The sequence below is a fragment of the Eubalaena glacialis genome, chromosome 7 (genome assembly GCF_028564815.1).
Source record: "Eubalaena glacialis isolate mEubGla1 chromosome 7, mEubGla1.1.hap2.+ XY, whole genome shotgun sequence".
Classification (NCBI taxonomy): Eukaryota; Metazoa; Chordata; class Mammalia; order Artiodactyla; family Balaenidae; genus Eubalaena; species Eubalaena glacialis.
The window spans coordinates 47775042-47789309 of record NC_083722.1 but is presented as its reverse complement, the minus strand read 5'-3'; positions in this window follow the sequence as shown (position 1 = coordinate 47789309).

Here is a 14268-nt window from a genome sequence, read left to right as displayed (position 1 = left end):
TAGAGAGATGTGGGCTCAATTCTCCTGAGAAACACTGTAGTTGCACATGTTCTCTTCATAGCCCAATTCCTTTGTTATGACAAGTGAGTTTGTAGGAAGGAAACTTGGAGGTTGCCATTCTTTGGTAGGTGCTTATCCTTCGGTAATGTTGAGTGAATTGGCGAACCCGTTTCACCACTAGCCTCAAGCTAACGTTCCTCTTGAATCATGCCACAGGTTGGCATGCAGCTGAATCCATGTAGCCTTATTCAGTGTGATCCTTGAGCTCTAGAAAGAATTCCAGGTCTCTTAGTACTGGCCGGTCTGCACTAGGATGAGAAACGTACAAGAAGGACGCCCTGTGTGTTTGTGGAGTTGTGAGCAATGCAGCGTTGGGAAGACCTATGTTCCGAGTCATGGGCAGTGAGGGGCTTCTTTTGGTAAACCTCTAGAGTGTGGCAAGTTGAAACAACTCAATTATTTGCCTTCTAAAGCACCATGGAGTTACAAAATAGAGATAGATAAAGCAGGGTCAATGTTCTATGGGCCTTTTGAATATAAGGATTGAAGGGAAACTTTATTTTCCTCATTGGGATTTAGAGATTTGCAGGCTCAATTCTCCCTGAGAAACACTGTAGTTGCACATGTTCTCTTCATAGCACAATTGCCTTTGTGATGACAAGTGAGTTTCTAGGAAAGAAACTTGGAAGTTGCCATTCTTTGGTAGGTGCCCGTCCTTAGGTAATCTTGAGTCAATTGGCGAACCCGTTTGACCACTACCCTAATGCTAATGTTCCTCTTGTAACATGTCACAGGTTGGCATGCAGCAGAATCCATGTAGCCTTATTCAGTGTGGTCCTTGAGCTCTAGAAAGCATTCCAGGTCTCTTAGTAGTGGCCGGTCTGCACTGGGATGAGAAAAGTACAAGAAGGACGGCCTGTGTGTTCAGGGAGTTGTGAGCAATGCACCGTTGGGAACAGCTAGATGCTGAGTCATGGGGGGTGAAGGGCTTCTTTTGTTAAACCTCTAGAATCTGGTAAGTTGAAACAACTCAAGTATCTCCCTTCTAAAGCACCTTGGAAGTACTAAATAGAGAAAGAAACATCAGGGTCAATTCTCTGTTGTCTCTTTTGAAAATAAGGCTTGAAAGGAAATTTTATTTTCCTCATTGGGATTTAGAAAGTAGCAGGCTCAATTCTCCCTGAGAAACACTATAGTTGCACATGTTCTCTTCATAGCACAATTCCTTTGTGATGACAAGTGAGTTTGAAAGAAAGAAACTTAGAGGTTGCCATTCTTCGGTAGGTGCTCATCCTTCGGTAATGTTCAGAGATTTGGCCACAGCATTTGACCACTAACCTCAAGCTAACGTTCCTCTTCTATCATGACACAGGTTGTCATGCAGCAGAATCCATGTAGCCTTATTTAGTGTGGTTCCTGGCTCTAGGAAGGATTCCAGGTCTCTCGGTACTGGCGGCTCTGCAGTAGGTTGAGAAACGTACAAGAAGGACGGCCTGTGTGTTCGGGGAGTTGTGAGCAATGCACCGTTGGGAACAGCTAGATGGTGAGTCATGGGAGGTGATGGGCTTCTTTTGTTAAACCTCTAGAATCTGGTAAGTTGAAACAACTCAACTATCTCCCTTCTAAAGCACTTTGGAGGTACAAAATAGAGAAAGAAACAGCAGGGTCAATGCTCTGTGGGTCTTTTGAATATAAGGCTTGAAGGGAAACTTTAATTTCCACTTTGGGATTTAGAGAGTTGTGGGCTCAATTCTCCCTGAGAAACACTGTAGTTGCACATATTCTCTTCATAGCACACTTGCCTTTGTGATGATAAGTGAGTTTCTAAGAAGTAAACTTGGAGGTTGCCATTCTTTGGTAGGTGCTTATCCTTCCGTAATCTTCAGTGAATTGGTGAACCAGTTTGACTACTAGCCTCAAGCTAACGTTCCTCTTGTATCATGCCAAAGGTCGGCATGCAGCTGAATCCATGTAGCCTTATTCAGTGTGGTACTTGAGCTCTAGGAAGCATATCAGGTCTCTTAGTACTGGGCAGTCTGCACTGGGATGAATAACGTACAAGAAGGACGGCCTATGTGTTCGGGAATTTGTGAGCAATGCACCATTTGGAACAGCTAGATGCCGAGTGATGGGTAGTGAAGGGCTTCTTTTGGTAAACCTCTAGAATGCGGCTAGTTGAAACAACTCAAGTATCTCCCTTCTAAAGCATCTTGGCGGTACAAAATAGAGAAAGAAACACCAGGGTCATTGCTCTGTGGGCCTTTTTGAAAATAAGGCTTGAAGGGAAACTTTATTTTCCTCATTGGGATTTAGAAATTTGCAGGCTCAATTCTCCCTGAGAAGCACTGTAGTTGCACATGTTTTCTTCATAGCACAATTCCTTTGTGATGGCAAGTGAGTTTGAATGAAAGAAACTTGGAGGTTGCCATTCTTTGGTAGGTGCTCATTGTTGGAAATCTTCAGTGAATTGGCGATCCAATTTGACCACTACCCTCAAGCTAACGTTCCTCTTGTATCGTGCCACAGGTTAGCATGCAGCAGAATCCATGTAGCCTTATTCAGTGTGGTTCTTGAGCTCTTGGAAGCATTCCATGTTTCCTAGTACTGGCGGTTCTGCACTAGGATGAGAAACGTACAAGAAGGATGGTCTGTGTTTTTGGGGAGTTGTGAGCAATGCAGCGTTGGGAACCGCTAGATGCCGAGTCATGGGCAGTGAAGGGCTTCTTTTGTTAAACCTCTAGAATGTGGCAAGTTAAAACAACTCAAGTATCGCCCTTCTAAAGCACCTTGGAGGTACAAAATAGAGAAAAAACAGCAGGGTCAATGCTCTGCAGGCCCATTTGAAAATAAGGCTTGAAGGGAAACTTTATTTAACTCATTGGGATTTAGACAGTTGCAGCCTCAATTCTCCCTGAGAAACACTGTAGTTGCACATGTTCTCTTCATAGCACAATTCCCTTTTGATGACAAGTGGGTTTCTAGGAAAGAAACTTGGATGTTCCGATTCTTTGGTAGGTGCTAATCCTTTGGTAATCTTCAGAGATTTGGCTATAGCATTTGAACACTAACCTCAATCTAAAGTTCCTCTTGTATCATGACACAAGTTGTCATGCAGCAGAACCCATGTAGCCTTATTCAGTGTGGTACTTGGCTCTAGGAAGCATTCCAGATATCTTAGTACCAGCGGTTCTGCACTAGAACGAGAAACGCACAAGAAGGACGGCCTGTGTGTTTGGAGAGTTGCGAGAAATACACCGTTGGGAACAGCTAGATGCTGACTCAAGGAAGGTGAAGGGCTTCTTTTCTTAAACCTGTAGAATGTGGCAAGTTGAAACAACTCAGGTATCTCCCTTCTAAAGCACCTTGGAGGTACCAAATAGAGAGAGAAACAGCAGGGTCAATGCTCTGCAGGCCCTTGTAAAAAAAAGGCTTGAAGGGAAACTTTATTTAACTCATTGGGATTTAGAGAGTTGCAGGCTCAATTCTCCCTGAGAAACACTGTAGTTGCACATGTTCCTTTCACAGCACAATTCCCTTGTAATGACAATATGTTTCTACGAAAGAAACTTGGAGGTTGCCATTCTTTAGTAGGTGATCATCCTTCCGTAATCTTCAGAGATTTGGCAACAGCATTTGACCACTAACCTCAAGCTAAAGTTCCTCTTCTATCGTGACATAGGTTGTCATGCCGCAGAATCCATGTATCCTTATTCAGTGTGGTTCTTGAGCTTTAGGAAGCATTCCAGGTCTCTTAGGACTGGCGGGTCTTCACTAGGGTGAGAAACGTACAAGAAGGACGGCCTCTGTGTTCGGGGAATTGTGAGCAACGCACCGTTGGGAAGAGCTAGATGCTTAGTCATGGGAGGTGAAGAGTTTCCTTTGTTAAACCTCTAGAATGTGGCAAGTTGAAACAACTCAAGTATCTCCTTTCTAAGTAACCTTGGAGGTACACATTAGGGAAAGAACCTGCAGGGTCAATGCTCTGTGGGCCCTTTTGAAAATAGAGGCTTGAACGGAAACTTTATTTTCCACATTGGGATTTATAGAGTTGAGGGCTCAATTCTCCCTGAGAAACTGTGAAGTTACACGTGTTCTCTTCATAGCACAATTGCCTTTGTGATGACAAGTGAGTTTCTAGGAAAGAAACTTGGAGGTTGCCATTCTTTAGTAGGTGCTAATCCTTCGGTAATCTTGAGTGAATTTGCGAACCCGTTTGATCAGTAGCCTCAAGCTAACGTTCCTCTTCTCTCATGCCACAAGTTGGCATGCAGCAGAATCCATGTAGGCTGATTCAGTGTGGTTCTTGGCTCTAGGAAGCATTCCAGGTCTCTTAGTAAAGGCTGGGTCTGCACTAGGATGAGAAACGTACAAGAAGGATGGCCTGTGTGTTCGGGGACTTGTGAGCAATGCACCGTTGGGAAGAGCTAGATGCTGAGTAATGGGAGGTGAAGGGCTTCTTTTGTTAAACCTGTAGAAAGTGGTAAGTTGAAACAACTCAAGTATCTCCATCCTAAACAACATTGGAGGTACAAAATAGGGAAAGAAACTGCAGGGTCAATGCTCTGTGGGCCCTTTTGAATATAAGGCTTGAAGGGGAACTTTATTTTCCTCTTTCTGGTTTAGAGTGTTGCGGGCTCAGCTCTCCCTGAGAAACACTGTAGTTGCACATGTTCTCTTCATAGCACAATTGCCTTTGTGATGACAAGTGAGTTTCTAGGAAAGAAACTTGGAGATTGCCATTCTTTTGTAGGTGCTCATTCTTCGGTAATCTTCAGTGAATTGGCGAACCCATTTGACCACTAGCCTCAAGCTAACGTTCCTCTTGTATCATGCCACAGGTTGGCATGCAGCAGAACCATGTAGCCTTATTCAGTGTGGTTCTTGAGCTCTATGAAGCATTTCAGGTCTCTTAGTAAAGGCTGGGTCTGCACTAGGATGAGAAACGTACAAGAAGGACCGTCCGTGTGTTTGGGGAGTTGTGAGCAATGCAGCGTTGGGAACAGCTAGATACCGAGTCATGGGTAGTGAAGGGCTTCTTTGTTAAAACTCTAGAATGTGGCAAGTTGAAAAAACTCTATTATCTCCCTTCTAAAGCACCTTGGAGGTACAAAATAGAGAAAGAAACAGCAGGGTCAATGCTCGGCATGCCCTTTTGAAAATAAGGCTTGAAGGGAAATTTTATTTAACTCATTGGGATTTAGAGGGTTGCAGGCTCAATTCTCCCTGAGAAACTCTGTAGTTGCACATGTTCTCTTCATAACACAATTCCCTTGTGATGACAAGTGGGTTTCTAGGAAAGAAACTTGGAGGTTGCCATTCTTTGGTAGGTGCTCATCCTTCGGTAATCTTCAGAGATTTGGCGACAGCATTTGACAACTAATCTGAAGCTAACGTTCCTCTTCTATCATGACACAGGATGTCATGCAGCAGAATCCATGTAGCCTGATTCAGTGTGGTTCCTGTGTTCTAGGAAGCATTCCAGGTATTTTAGTACTGCCCGGTATGACTTGGATGAGAAACGTACAAGAAGGACAGCATGTGTGTTCGGGATGTTGTGACTGATGCACCATTGGGAACAGCCAGATGCCGATTCGTGGGTAGTGAAGAGCTTCTTGTCGTAAACCTCTAGAATGTGGCAAGTTGAAACAACTCAACTATCTCCCTACTGAAGCACCTTGGAGCTACAAAATAGAGAAGGAAACTGCACGGCTAATGCTCTGTGTGCCCTTTTGTATATAAGGCTTGAAGGGAATCTTTATTTTCCACATTGGGAGTTAGAGTGTTGCGGGCTCAATTCTCCCTTAGAAACACTGTAGTTGCACATGTTCTCTTCACAGCACAATTCCCTTGTGAGGACAAGTGAGTTTGTAGGAAAGAAACTTGGAGGTTGCCATTCTTTGGTAGGTGCTCATTCTTCGGTAATCTTCAGTGAATTGGCGACCACATTTGACCGCTAGCCAAAAGCTTACGTTCCTCTTCTATCATGACACAGGTTGTCATGCAGCAGAATCCATGTAGCCTTATTTAGTGTGGTTCCTGGCTCTAGGAAGCATTCCAGGTCTCTTAGTACTGGCGGGCCTGCACTAAATTGAGAAACGTACAGGAAGGACGGCTTCTTTGTTCGGGGAGTTGTGAGCAATGCACCGTTGGGAACAGCTAGTTGCTGAGTGATGGGAGGTGAAGGGCTTCTTTTGTTAAATCTCTGCAATCTGGTAAGTTGAAACAACTCAAGTATCTCCCTTCTAAAGCACCTTGGAGGTACAAAATAGATAAAGAATCTGCGAGGTCAAAGCTCTGTGGGCCCTTTTGAATATAAGGTTGAAGGGAAACTTTATTTTCTTCATTGGGATTTAGAGAGTTGTGGGCTCAATTCTCCCTGAGAAACACTGTAGTTGCACATGTTCTCTTCAGAGCATATTTGCCTTCGTGATGACAAGTGATTTTCTGGAAAGAAACTTGGAGGTTGCCATTCTTTGGTAGGTGGTCATTCTTCGGTATTCTTCAGTGAATTGGCGAACACATTTGACCTCTAGCCTCATGCTAAGGTTCTTCTTCTATCATGCCACAGGTTGGCATGCAGCAGAATCCAGGTAGCCTTATTCAGTGTGGTTCATGTGTTCTAGGAAGCATTCCATGTCTCTTAGTACTGGCCGGTGTGCACTAGGATGAGAAACGTAAATGAAGGACAGCCTGTGTGTTCGGGGAGTTGTGAGCAATGTACCGTTGGGAACAGCTAGATGCCGAGTCATGGGGCATGAAGGCTTCTTTTGTTAAACCTCTAGAATGTTGCAAGTTGAAACAAGTCAAGCATCTCCCTTCTAAAGCACATTGGAGGTACAAAATATAGAAGAAACTGCGGGGTCAATGCTTTGTGGGCCCTTTTGAATATAAGGTTGAAGGGAAACTTTATTTTCCACATTGGGATTTAGAGAGTTGTGGGCTCAGTCCTCCCTGAGAAACACTGTAGTCGCATGTGTACTCTTCATAGCACAATTGCCTTTGTGATGATAATTGAGTTTCTAGGAAAGAAACTTGGAGGTTGCCATTCTTTTGTAGGTGCCCATCCTTCAGTAATCTTCAGTGAATTGGCGAAGCCGTTTGACCACTACCCTCAAGCTAAAGTTCCTCCTGTATCATGTCACAGGTTGGCATGCAGCTGAATCCATGTAGCCTTATTCAGTGTGGTTATTGAGCTTTAGGAGTTATTCCAGGTCTCTTAGTAAAGGCGGGTCTGCACTAGGATGAGAAACGTACAAGAAGGACCATCCGTGTGGGGAGTTGTGAGCAATGCAACGTTGGGAAGAGCTAGGTTCCGAGTCACGGGCAGTGAAGGGCTTCTTTTGTTAAACCTGTAGAATGTGGCAAGTTGAAACAACTCAACTATCTCCCTTCTAAAGCACCTTGGAGGTACAAAATAGAGAAAGAAACAGCAGGGTCAATGCTCTGTTTTCTCTTTTGAAAATACGGATTGAACGGAAACTTTATTTACCTTCTTGGGATTTAGAGAGATGTGGGCTCAATTCTCCTGAGAAACACTGTAGTTGCACATGTTCTCTTCATAGCCCAATTCCTTTGTTATGACAAGTGAGTTTGTAGGAAGGAAACTTGGAGGTTGCCATTCTTTGGTAGGTGCTTATCCTTCGGTAATGTTGAGTGAATTGGCGAACCCGTTTCACCACTAGCCTCAAGCTAACGTTCCTCTTGAATCATGCCACAGGTTGGCATGCAGCTGAATCCATGTAGCCTTATTCAGTGTGATCCTTGAGCTCTAGAAAGAATTCCAGGTCTCTTAGTACTGGCCGGTCTGCACTAGGATGAGAAACGTACAAGAAGGACGCCCTGTGTGTTTGTGGAGTTGTGAGCAATGCAGCGTTGGGAAGACCTATGTTCCGAGTCATGGGCAGTGAGGGGCTTCTTTTGGTAAACCTCTAGAATGTGGCAAGTTGAAACAACTCAATTATTTGCCTTCTAAAGCACCATGGAGTTACAAAATAGAGATAGATAAAGCAGGGTCAATGTTCTATGGGCCTTTTGAATATAAGGATTGAAGGGAAACTTTATTTTCCTCATTGGGATTTAGAGATTTGCAGGCTCAATTCTCCCTGAGAAACACTGTAGTTGCACATGTTCTCTTCATAGCACAATTGCCTTTGTGATGACAAGTGAGTTTCTAGGAAAGAAACTTGGAGGTTGCCATTCTTTGGTAGGTGCTCGTCCTTAGGTAATCTTGAGTCAATTGGCGAACCCGTTTGAACACTACCCTAATGCTAATGTTCCTCTTGTAACATGTCACAGGTTGGCATGCAGCAGAATCCATGTAGCCTTATTCAGTGTGGTCCTTGAGCTGTAGAAAGCATTCCAGGTCTCTTAGTACTGGCCGGTCTGCACTGGGATGAGAAACGTACAAGAAGGACGGCCTGTGTGTTCAGGGAGTTGTGAGCAATGCACCGTTGGGAACAGCTAGATGCTGAGTCATGGGGGGTGAAGGGCTTCTTTTGTTAAACCTCTAGAATCTGGTAAGTTGAAACAACTCAACTATCTCCCTTCTAAAGCACCTTGGAAGTACTAAATAGAGAAAGAAACATCAGGGTCAATTCTCTGTTGTCTCTTTTGAAAATAAGGCTTGAAAGGAAATTTTATTTTCCTCATTGGGATTTAGAAATTAGCAGGCTCAATTCTCCCTGAGAAACACTATAGTTGCACATGTTCTCTTCATAGCACAATTCCTTTGTGATGACAAGTGAGTTTGAAAGAAAGAAACTTAGAGGTTGCCATTCTTCGGTAGGTGCTCATCCTTCGGTAATGTTCAGAGATTTGGCCACAGCATTTGACCACTAACCTCAAGCTAACGTTCCTCTTCTATCATGACACAGGTTGTCATGCAGCAGAATCCATGTAGCCTTATTTAGTGTGGTTCCTGGCTCTAGGAAGGATTCCAGGTCTCTCGGTACTGGCGGCTCTGCAGTAGGTTGAGAAACGTACAAGAAGGACGGCCTGTGTGTTCAGGGAGTTGTGAGCAATGCACCGTTGGGAACAGCTAGATGGTGAGTCATGGGAGGTGATGGGCTTCTTTTGTTAAACCTCTAGAATCTGGTAAGTTGAAACAACTCAACTATCTCCCTTCTAAAGCACTTTGGAGGTACAAAATAGAGAAAGAAACAGCAGGGTCAATGCTCTGTGGGTCTTTTGAATATAAGGCTTGAAGGGAAACTTTAATTTCCACTTTGGGATTTAGAGAGTTGTGGGCTCAATTCTCCCTGAGAAACACTGTAGTTGCACATATTCTCTTCATAGCACACTTGCCTTTGTGATGATAAGTGAGTTTCTAAGAAGTAAACTTGGAGGTTGCCATTCTTTGGTAGGTGCTTATCCTTCCGTAATCTTCAGTGAATTGGTGAACCAGTTTGACTACTAGCCTCAAGCTAACGTTCCTCTTGTATCATGCCAAAGGTCGGCATGCAGCTGAATCCATGTAGCCTTATTCAGTGTGGTACTTGAGCTCTAGGAAGCATATCAGGTCTCTTAGTACTGGGCAGTCTGCACTGGGATGAATAACGTACAAGAAGGATGGCCTATGTGTTCGGGAATTTGTGAGCAATGCACCATTTGGAACAGCTAGATGCCGAGTGATGGGTAGTGAAGGGCTTCTTTTGGTAAACCTCTAGAATGCGGCTAGTTGAAACAACTCAAGTATCTCCCTTCTAAAGCATCTTGGCGGTACAAAATAGAGAAAGAAACACCAGGGTCATTGCTCTGTGGGCCTTTTTGAAAATAAGGCTTGAAGGGAAACTTTATTTTCCTCATTGGGATTTAGAAATTTGCAGGCTCAATTCTCCCTGAGAAGCACTGTAGTTGCACATGTTTTCTTCATAGCACAGTTCCTTTGTGATGGCAAGTGAGTTTGAATGAAAGAAACTTGGAGGTTGCCATTCTTTGGTAGGTGCTCATTGTTGGAAATCTTCAGTGAATTGGCGATCCAATTTGACCACTACCCTCAAGCTAACGTTCCTTTTGTATCGTGCCACAGGTTAGCATGCAGCAGAATCCATGTAGCCTTATTCAGTGTGGTTCTTGAGCTCTTGGAAGCATTCCATGTTTCCTAGTACTGGCGGTTCTGCACTAGGATGAGAAACGTACAAGAAGGATGGTCTGTGTTTTTGGGGAGTTGTGAGCAATGCAGCGTTGGGAACCGCTAGATGCCGAGTCATGGGCAGTGAAGGGCTTCTTTTGTTAAACCTCTAGAATGTGGCAAGTTAAAACAACTCAAGTATCGCCCTTCTAAAGCACCTTGGAGGTACAAAATAGAGAAAAAACAGCAGGGTCAATGCTCTGCAGGCCCATTTGAAAATAAGGCTTGAAGGGAAACTTTATTTAACTCATTGGGATTTAGACAGTTGCAGCCTCAATTCTCCCTGAGAAACACTGTAGTTGCACATGTTCTCTTCATAGCACAATTCCCTTTTGATGACAAGTGGGTTTCTAGGAAAGAAACTTGGATGTTCCGATTCTTTGGTAGGTGCTAATCCTTTGGTAATCTTCAGAGATTTGGCTATAGCATTTGAACACTAACCTCAATCTAAAGTTCCTCTTGTATCATGACACAAGTTGTCATGCAGCAGAACCCATGTAGCCTTATTCAGTGTGGTACTTGGCTCTAGGAAGCATTCCAGATATCTTAGTACCGGCGGTTCTGCACTAGAACGAGAAACGCACAAGAAGGACGGCCTGTGTGTTTGGAGAGTTGCGAGAAATACACCGTTGGGAACAGCTAGATGCTGACTCAAGGAAGGTGAAGGGCTTCTTTTCTTAAACCTGTAGAATGTGGCAAGTTGAAACAACTCAGGTATCTCCCTTCTAAAGCACCTTGGAGGTACCAAATAGAGAGAGAAACAGCAGGGTCAATGCTCTGCAGGCCCTTGTAAAAAAAAGGCTTGAAGGGAAACTTTATTTAACTCATTGGGATTTAGAGAGTTGCAGGCTCAATTCTCCCTGAGAAACACTGTAGTTGCACATGTTCCTTTCACAGCACAATTCCCTTGTAATGACAATATGTTTCTACGAAAGAAACTTGGAGGTTGCCATTCTTTAGTAGGTGATCATCCTTCCGTAATCTTCAGAGATTTGGCAACAGCATTTGACCACTAACCTCAAGCTAAAGTTCCTCTTCTATCGTGACATAGGTTGTCATGCCGCAGAATCCATGTATCCTTATTCAGTGTGGTTCTTGAGCTTTAGGAAGCATTCCAGGTCTCTTAGGACTGGCGGGTCTTCACTAGGGTGAGAAACGTACAAGAAGGACGGCCTCTGTGTTCGGGGAATTGTGAGCAACGCACCGTTGGGAAGAGCTAGATGCTTAGTCATGGGAGGTGAAGAGTTTCCTTTGTTAAACCTCTAGAATGTGGCAAGTTGAAACAACTCAAGTATCTCCTTTCTAAGTAACCTTGGAGGTACACATTAGGGAAAGAACCTGCAGGGTCAATGCTCTGTGGGCCCTTTTGAAAATAGAGGCTTGAACGGAAACTTTATTTTCCACATTGGGATTTATAGAGTTGAGGGCTCAATTCTCCCTGAGAAACTGTGAAGTTACACGTGTTCTCTTCATAGCACAATTGCCTTTGTGATGACAAGTGAGTTTCTAGGAAAGAAACTTGGAGGTTGCCATTCTTTAGTAGGTGCTAATCCTTCGGTAATCTTGAGTGAATTTGCGAACCCGTTTGATCAGTAGCCTCAAGCTAACGTTCCTCTTCTCTCATGCCACAAGTTGGCATGCAGCAGAATCCATGTAGGCTGATTCAGTGTGGTTCTTGGCTCTAGGAAGCATTCCAGGTCTCTTAGTAAAGGCTGGGTCTGCACTAGGATGAGAAACGTACAAGAAGGATGGCCTGTGTGTTCGGGGACTTGTGAGCAATGCACCGTTGGGAAGAGCTAGATGCTGAGTAATGGGAGGTGAAGGGCTTCTTTTGTTAAACCTGTAGAAAGTGGTAAGTTGAAACAACTCAAGTATCTCCATCCTAAACAACATTGGAGGTACAAAATAGGGAAAGAAACTGCAGGGTCAATGCTCTGTGGGCCCTTTTGAATATAAGGCTTGAAGGGGAACTTTATTTTCCTCTTTCTGGTTTAGAGTGTTGCGGGCTCAGCTCTCCCTGAGAAACACTGTAGTTGCACATGTTCTCTTCATAGCACAATTGCCTTTGTGATGACAAGTGAGTTTCTAGGAAAGAAACTTGGAGATTGCCATTCTTTTGTAGGTGCTCATTCTTCGGTAATCTTCAGTGAATTGGCGAACCCATTTGACCACTAGCCTCAAGCTAACGTTCCTCTTGTATCATGCCACAGGTTGGCATGCAGCAGAACCATGTAGCCTTATTCAGTGTGGTTCTTGAGCTCTATGAAGCATTTCAGGTCTCTTAGTAAAGGCTGGGTCTGCACTAGGATGAGAAACGTACAAGAAGGACCGTCCGTGTGTTTGGGGAGTTGTGAGCAATGCAGCGTTGGGAACAGCTAGATACCGAGTCATGGGTAGTGAAGGGCTTCTTTGTTAAAACTCTAGAATGTGGCAAGTTGAAAAAACTCTATTATCTCCCTTCTAAAGCACCTTGGAGGTACAAAATAGAGAAAGAAACAGCAGGGTCAATGCTCGGCATGCCCTTTTGAAAATAAGGCTTGAAGGGAAATTTTATTTAACTCATTGGGATTTAGAGGGTTGCAGGCTCAATTCTCCCTGAGAAACTCTGTAGTTGCACATGTTCTCTTCATAACACAATTCCCTTGTGATGACAAGTGGGTTTCTAGGAAAGAAACTTGGAGGTTGCCATTCTTTGGTAGGTGCTCATCCTTCGGTAATCTTCAGAGATTTGGCGACAGCATTTGACAACTAATCTGAAGCTAACGTTCCTCTTCTATCATGACACAGGATGTCATGCAGCAGAATCCATGTAGCCTGATTCAGTGTGGTTCCTGTGTTCTAGGAAGCATTCCAGGTATTTTAGTACTGCCCGGTATGACTTGGATGAGAAACGTACAAGAAGGACAGCATGTGTGTTCGGGATGTTGTGACTGATGCACCATTGGGAACAGCCAGATGCCGATTCGTGGGTAGTGAAGAGCTTCTTGTCGTAAACCTCTAGAATGTGGCAAGTTGAAACAACTCAACTATCTCCCTACTGAAGCACCTTGGAGCTACAAAATAGAGAAGGAAACTGCACGGCTAATGCTCTGTGTGCCCTTTTGTATATAAGGCTTGAAGGGAATCTTTATTTTCCACATTGGGAGTTAGAGTGTTGCGGGCTCAATTCTCCCTTAGAAACACTGTAGTTGCACATGTTCTCTTCACAACACAATTCCCTTGTGAGGACAAGTGAGTTTGTAGGAAAGAAACTTGGAGGTTGCCATTCTTTGGTAGGTGCTCATTCTTCGGTAATCTTCAGTGAATTGGCGACCACATTTGACCGCTAGCCAAAAGCTTACGTTCCTCTTCTATCATGACACAGGTTGTCATGCAGCAGAATCCATGTAGCCTTATTTAGTGTGGTTCCTGGCTCTAGGAAGCATTCCAGGTCTCTTAGTACTGGCGGGCCTGCACTAAATTGAGAAACGTACAGGAAGGACGGCTTCTTTGTTCGGGGAGTTGTGAGCAATGCACCGTTGGGAACAGCTAGTTGCTGAGTGATGGGAGGTGAAGGGCTTCTTTTGTTAAATCTCTGCAAGCTGGTAAGTTGAAACAACTCAAGTATCTCCCTTCTAAAGCACCTTGGAGGTACAAAATAGATAAAGAATCTGCGAGGTCAAAGCTCTGTGGGCCCTTTTGAATATAAGGTTGAAGGGAAACTTTATTTTCTTCATTGGGATTTAGAGAGTTGTGGGCTCAATTCTCCCTGAGAAACACTGTAGTTGCACATGTTCTCTTCAGAGCATATTTGCCTTCGTGATGACAAGTGATTTTCTGGAAAGAAACTTGGAGGTTGCCATTCTTTGGTAGGTGGTCATTCTTCGGTATTCTTCAGTGAATTGGCGAACACATTTGACCTCTAGCCTCATGCTAAGGTTCTTCTTCTATCATGCCACAGGTTGGCATGCAGCAGAATCCAGGTAGCCTTATTCAGTGTGGTTCATGTGTTCTAGGAAGCATTCCATGTCTCTTAGTACTGGCCGGTGTGCACTAGGATGAGAAACGTAAAGGAAGGACAGCCTGTGTGTTCGGGGAGTTGTGAGCAATGTACCGTTGGGAACAGCTAGATGCCGAGTCATGGGGCATGAAGGCTTCTT